This window comes from Bactrocera dorsalis, chromosome 2 (genome assembly GCF_023373825.1).
Source record: "Bactrocera dorsalis isolate Fly_Bdor chromosome 2, ASM2337382v1, whole genome shotgun sequence".
Classification (NCBI taxonomy): Eukaryota; Metazoa; Arthropoda; class Insecta; order Diptera; family Tephritidae; genus Bactrocera; species Bactrocera dorsalis.
In genome coordinates, this window is record NC_064304.1 from 58,563,917 (window position 1) to 58,570,961 (window position 7,045).

The window sequence follows — 7,045 nt, forward strand, 5'->3', positions numbered from 1 at the left end:
AAATAATTTAAAAATTAAAAAGTATTATTAAATGATGTTTTACCTAATTTATCACGATTTTGTAAAAAAATTATAATTTTTATCATTTTTCCGAAAAAATGGTTCATATGATACCAGATAATCACGCATACATACATACATAAGTGACTCAGAGAATGCTTCTTTACATTTTTTGTGTGACTTTCTATATTTTTCTTCAAAGCATTTCTCTTTATTCATTCTCGCATGAATTCAGTCGTTTTATATATTTCTGCTAGAGAACATGCTCATTTCTGCTAAATAGCAGCGAGAATGGTGAAATTCCGAGTCACAATATTATAAGTTCTGTTAGCCGTCTAATCGAACTTCATACAGAATTCAATTTGCACCTTCTATTCAATACAAATTGAATTCTGTATGATGGTTCGATTGGACGGCTAACAGAGCTGATAGAATTGAAGTAAGGAATTCACCATTCTCGTTGCTATTTAGCAGAAATGATCACGTGCTCTGGCAGAAATATGCATATGTTAAACGATTGATCTCACGCGAGAAGGAATAAAGAGAAATGCTTTGAAGAAAAAATATGCAAAGTCTTCTATGCGTGATTATTTTGTATAACATGAACCATTATTTTCAAAAATCGTAAAAATTATAATTTATTTTACAAAATCGGGAAAAATTAAATAAAAAATAATTTTAAACAAATTATTATTTAAAATTTTTTATTAATTTCGACAATTACAAATAAACTTAAATGTGCTCATATAAACAAATCTTGGGCCATTCCTTTCATTTCTTCAAAAAAAATTAATGACCTCCATGTAAATGCATATTCGCATTATTTCGTTAACATTTCCATATTTGTAGCAATAAAATTTCTATGGCATATATGTACATACATATGTATATTATTTCTTTGCCACATATGTATGTACAAACATTCATATGGGGAATAACAAGTGGCGCACGCTTCTTTTCGTCACGGGCAACCAATGGCCGAAACTCACGTTTTGTCAAAGAGTCAGTGTCTCGAAACACTGGCGCGATGGCAAAGCGTCACAACATTGTGTTGTTGGTAGAAAATCGGAGCTGTGCCAAAAAACACAAACGAAGGAACGCCGATTGTCACCGCTTCCCTTGCTGCTCGAACAGCTTCGCCAACAAACTATCGTAAATATGCATGTTTTTATATGAGCTTGCATTCATATCGACGCAGATTTTTGCGAGCCACAGAAAAATATTTTAGAATTGACAAATATTATAAATCGACAACATCTGTTGCCACTTTTCCCACTTCTTTCTTAGAACAAACACCAGAAAGTTGTTCAATTTATGATTTTCAGCTTTTGCCATCGTCGCGAAAAGATACTTGTTGGCAAAGGCATGCTCGGGGAGATGTTACGGCGTCTGTGTTTATGAATGAAGCGAGGTAGCTCTGCGTTTATGAATGAAATCGCTGTTGTTGTAAAATTTACTACATTTGGGCTTCACCAATTTGGCCGCCAAATTGACTTGTGATGCTTCTGCTATTTATTTGAGACCATTGTTGTTTTTGTAGAACAATGCTTGAATTTTTATTGGTGACATATTCACATGAGTATGCATATGTATGTTTGTATGCTTGTGCATTATTTCTTTCGTTTGAGTTTCGTTTCTGCGAATTCTCAACTTTTGGTTGAAATACTCTGCGTTGGCCGTTAAAAAGTTAAGACTATACTTCACAGGATCATTTCTGTAGTCAGTCTTCATTTACTTTCTTTGAAAATCGAAAGTATTAGCACCCGAGATGAGGAGGTATTTCGTTTTATCTCACAGCGTGAGGCTTATGAACTTCATTTCTAATTTTGTCTTGTGGCATATTAGAAATGATGTTTCTTCGATGATCGCTCGGTTACAACGGATAAAACGACTTCTGAGTGGTGATTTTAATGAATAAATTCCAAGGTTTTATACAAATAATTATATATAATAATGCAGTCAATAAGTATATATAATAAGTACAGTACGCATATGTATAGTATGTTTGTATGCTTGCGCATTATTTTTCTTTCGTTTCTGTTTCATTTCTGCGAATTCTCAACTATTTTGTGTGACTTTTGATTGAAATACTCTGCGTTGGCCGTTGAAAAGTTAAGACTATACTTCACAGGATCATTTCTGTAGTCAGTCTTGTGGGTTGACATTTCACAAGGCGCAAGGAGGAACTTTCAATGAAATTGTTCACTATTATGAAAAAGTTCAATCTCAACAGTTAAGGCCTAACTATAATGTGCATACGCTAGTTTAAGCCAGCGTAAGCAACTGTCCGAATGCACACAAATTGTATGTTGCAACTATAATGTACTTAACATCAAGTTTCGTTATGTTTTATCAAATGTCATTTGTTTAAGGAAATTGCGAAACTGATCGCATTTTCCGTACGGAATCAGCTGTTTCGCTTCTTGTCAACTGCCACACCATTTTGAATTTGAAAACGAAAAGAAAGAAGAGTGTTTTGTCAACCGCTAAAATCATTTTAAATTTGAATATGGAGGACGACGAATGTTTCATCCAAACTTTAATAGATAGTGTTGAAAAAAAGAAATGTTTGTACGACAAAAGAGATGCATTTCATTTTAATCGTATCAATGAAGGAAAGGCATGGAAAGCAATCGCAGAACTATGCGGCAAAAGTGGTATGTATTAACACTGTTATAGAATTATATATTTTATGTTTGTTTCAATTAAAAGATCTAGAATGCAAACATAGATGGAAGCTACTCCGGGAGCGCTTCTGCAAGGAGATAAAAAGATTAGAAGCTCCATCAGGTAGCGAAATGAGCTACTTAGAGGAATGGTGTTTTTTTAAACCCTTGATGTTTCTGAAGGACTCCGTCACACCGCGTCGGAAGGTACTTTGTATAAATTTTAATGTTTTTAAATATAACTTTTTCATTGTACAGCACTCGTGATAATGTAAAACCAAATACAGACTCAGTCTTGGAGTCATCAATGAATGATAGTTTTAATGAAATTTCATCGCCACCTCGGAAGAAAAATAAAAGTCTCAACTTAGAAAGTCTCTACCAGAAACTTGGCGCAACAATGGAGAACTTAGAAAAGCAGATGGCGGCGCCGGCCTTTATGACGACGGTTTTGTGTCTGATGCAAGACCTGTCAGTGTCGGCCAAAGACGGTTTCCAAGAAAAAATGATATTGGAATTATATCGCTTACGTCGCGAAATAGGCAAACATGAAATTAAAAACTTTCTTGTCGTTCAACCTAATTTCCTTAATTTTAAAAAGTCTGGAGCATTGATTTTTTTAGTATACTTTATATTTATTATAACAAATATATTTATTGTAAAAAGATGCATAAAATGCATGTACCTGAACTCTTTTGAGTAATTTAATAAAAACAATTGTATGAATTTAATTAAACCCCATTTAGTTTTATTAAAAAAGAAATAAACAAGTTCGAAATGATGTTAGATATGTAATTTTAGAATATGTTTTAAAAAGTGTTAAAAAAACTGCATAAGTTATTTCTAATTTCCAAAGAACTTCTTCCACCGTAATGATGCAAAACGGAAGATTGCATAATCGATAGGATATTACTTTCAACTTCTCTACGCCATAAACCGTCATGAAAATCACCATTAGAGTCCTCCCAATCAGCATAGTTGTTTGCAATATACGAAGATGCATTTTCATTATTAAACATAATAAAATTATGTAAGGCAGCGCACGCTAAAACAATTTTTTCTGCATTTTCCGGAAAAAAATGTAATGTTGTTAGTAAAACTCGCCAACGCGCTACTAGTATTCCAAAAGACTTTTCAATTGTGCGACGAACTCTTGATAACCTTTTATTAAACACCTCTTTTTCATTTGGTAGCATTCCCCCAGGGTATGGGCGCATTAAATTTATCCCTAAAGGAAAGGCAGCATCACCAACGAAGAAGTGTGGAGTTTTTAGTTGCGTATTTGGTAAGTTTTTCGCTGGAGGGATGGGAAGTTTGTGATTTAGCAGCCTCTTTCCCAATCGACTCACTTGAAAAATGCCTTTACATGTAAAGAGAAACAATAATATTAATTAAAAAAAAAAACAAATGCACAAATATGAAAGTCCTCACCACCATCAATCTGACTTCCATATGCACCAATATTTATATAGGTAAACCGATATCGTGCATCACATACTGCTAACAACGAAACACAACAACACAAAAAATTTTTGTAGCAGAAAAATTGACTACCACTTTTAGGGGGGCATCGAATAGCGATATGCTTCCCATTAATAGATCCAACACAGTTGGGCATATTCCACAGTTCCCAGAAGTCTTGAGAAATTTCCTTGAAATCTTCTTCATTAGGCTCAGATACATAAACAGCGCCTAACTTCGTCCAAAGGACTTCAGCTGTCTCCAGAATAATGCGCCTAACCGTTTCCTTCCCCAGTTGAAATGACCACGCCAACGATTGAAACGAAGTTCCTTGTGATAAATATCTTTAAGAAAAAGAAAAAAGAATAAGTCATAATAAAAATATATTAAAATGAACAAACTTACTGTAATGTCAAAGCTAATCGACATTCCGGTTGCACAGGCTCCCTCAATGAATTCTTTTTCAAAAAGGGCTCAACAAGAGTAAGCAAAAGTCCAAATACTTGTGGCGTCATTCGCGTGTATATAAAAAAATCAGTGTGGTCAATCCTCTTCATTTCCAGGAATCGTACAAAAAACCATCCTTCTTCCTCTTTCTGTTTATTTCCCTCACTGAACACGACCGAACTCTTTTAATTATAATTTCACTAATTTCTGTCAATATGCGTATTCCGTTTAAAACCCAATTAAGAATTTTAATTGTTTTTAAATATTTTAATTTTCTGTTCATTTTTGCAAAATCCAAACGAAACAAAACCAAACCACAAATTTCTTATTGACACTTTCTTCTTCTGCATGTAAGCACATTATAGTCATTCAAATGTCTTAGTTACTGCACCCTTGCACTTACCATTAAAATTTGCAACGTTCACCTTGTTGGAGTAGAAACGCTCGGGCTTATATTCTTCTTTGCGTTAAAATTTATTCCAAAGGCCTAGTCGCGACAAAGGTTTGTTCACTACTTAAAACTATATGTACATCCGGATTTATGTATATGGAATATCTTGCACCAGTAGTGTGCTGTTTATAAAAATTAGAATATAAAGGACACGCTTAAATGCTGGCCCGCCACTGCTTTGTTCACTGCTTTATTCACTCGGCTCAGAAATCGAAGAGAGGGTTCACAAATAATAATGGCACGCTACTGTTTGGATCACTAAAGGACGGCGATCGAAACTGGCGATATATAGGCGCGATGGTAGATTCGAAACTGAACTGCTGTGCAGCGGGGACGATCCCTTTTGTTGGCTGATATCCCGCTGCGTCTAATCGAATGTGGTGTGCATGTGCTTGTGTGGGTGTGAGATGCTCTCACCTGTGGGTTGTATTGATGTGGACTGTGGTATGGTGATGTGGAAGTGAATGTGGTGAGTTTTGTAGCGTGTTAGTGATGGGTGTAGGTGTGGTGTGGGGCAGGCGACTAAAGGCCTAACTATAACGTGCATAGGCTAGCTTAAGCCAGCGTAAGCAACTGTCCGAATACACACAAATTGTATGTTGCAACTATAATGTACTTTACATCAAGTTTCGTCAAACGTCATTTGCTTAAGGAAAATGCGAAACTGGTCGCATCTTCCGTACGGAATTAGCTGTTTTCGCTTTTTGTCAACAGATACATCATTTTGAATTTGAAGATGTAGGACGACGAATGTTTTATACAAAGTTTAGTCGAAAATACTGAAAAATTAAATGTTTTTACGTCAAAATATGCCTCTTATTTCAATCGCGTGTATATAAAAAAAAAAAAATGTGGTCAATCCCCTTCATTTCTAGGAATCGTACAACAAAACCATCCTACCTCCTCTTCCTGTTTATTTCCCTCACTGAACATGACCGAACTCTTCTTTTTAATTTCACTAATTTTTGTTACAATGCATATTCCGTCTAACAGAGAAGTAAGCATTTTAATTGTTTTTAAATATTTTAATTTTTTAGTAATTTTTGCAAAATCCAGACGAAATATAAAATCAAAGCACGAATTGTTTATTGACCATTTTCTCTTCTGCATGTAAGTACATTATAGTCATTCAAAAGTCTACTCTCCGTTCCTTATGCATTTGACAGACTTTTCGTTCATTTTTTGACAGTAACATACGGCACATTATAGTTAGGCCTTTAGTTTATGTCGCACTGTCAAGAACAAACAAACAGAAAAAATTTTATCATGGCATTGGAAGCAATGACAGGTCATGCCGGGCTTAGCGAGATGAAATGATAAAATTACGTCAAAATCCAATTATCACCTTAGAAAAAGAATTATTCGAGTTTCATAGCACAAGAAAATGCTTATCAATAATTTCATTCAATTGTCAAAGTCTTCGTGCTCATGTTGATGATTTCTCAGATAGAGTGTTTAACAGTCAAATATCTTGATGTTATCAGAAACATTCATGAACGACAACGACCCTCCTGTATCCGTACCAAATTTTGATTTCGTTGTAAGATTTCAACGAAATGAAAAAAGAAATTCAGGCGCTACTATTTATCACAATGAGCATGACAAATGTCATATTCTCACTCCTCATTTAGACATAAAGGCTGCGTACGCGAGTGATGCTGATGTGACGTTATCAACATCAACAAGAATTGACGATTTGTGTGCGGTAGAATGCAAAATGAACCCTAGCGATAATCATAATAGTCAAAAATTGAATTTAATTGCCATTTACATATCACCAAATTCATCGATAAGAGATATAAAATAGTTCATCGGTAAAGCTTTATTACCGTTGTCAACTGCAGGTTCGCAAGCTTTTGCAGATATTATCGGAGAACCAGTAGATTATAGTGAACAACCGGTACTCCTTGCGGGAGATTTAAATGCAAATTTCTCATTGCCAGAAGCTGAACCATTACTGGCATTCCTCAGAGAGAAATTTTCATTAGAAATGATCAATGGAAGAAAGGATCCTACGACA

At 34.9% G+C, this 7,045-nt stretch overlaps 1 non-coding gene and 1 pseudogene across 1 annotated transcript; both read left to right on the forward strand.

Annotated features, from left to right (window-relative positions):
- The first annotated feature begins 1,689 nt into the window (after window positions 1–1,689).
- On the forward strand, window positions 1,690–1,903 carry LOC125776932 (small nucleolar RNA U3). The gene has a single exon (XR_007422049.1). It is a non-coding gene; the product is annotated as a small nucleolar RNA U3 (small nucleolar RNA).
- A 211-nt stretch (window positions 1,904–2,114) lies between these two features.
- Window positions 2,115–2,220, forward strand: LOC125776926 (small nucleolar RNA U3; annotated as a pseudogene).
- The last annotated feature ends 4,825 nt before the right edge of the window (window positions 2,221–7,045 follow it).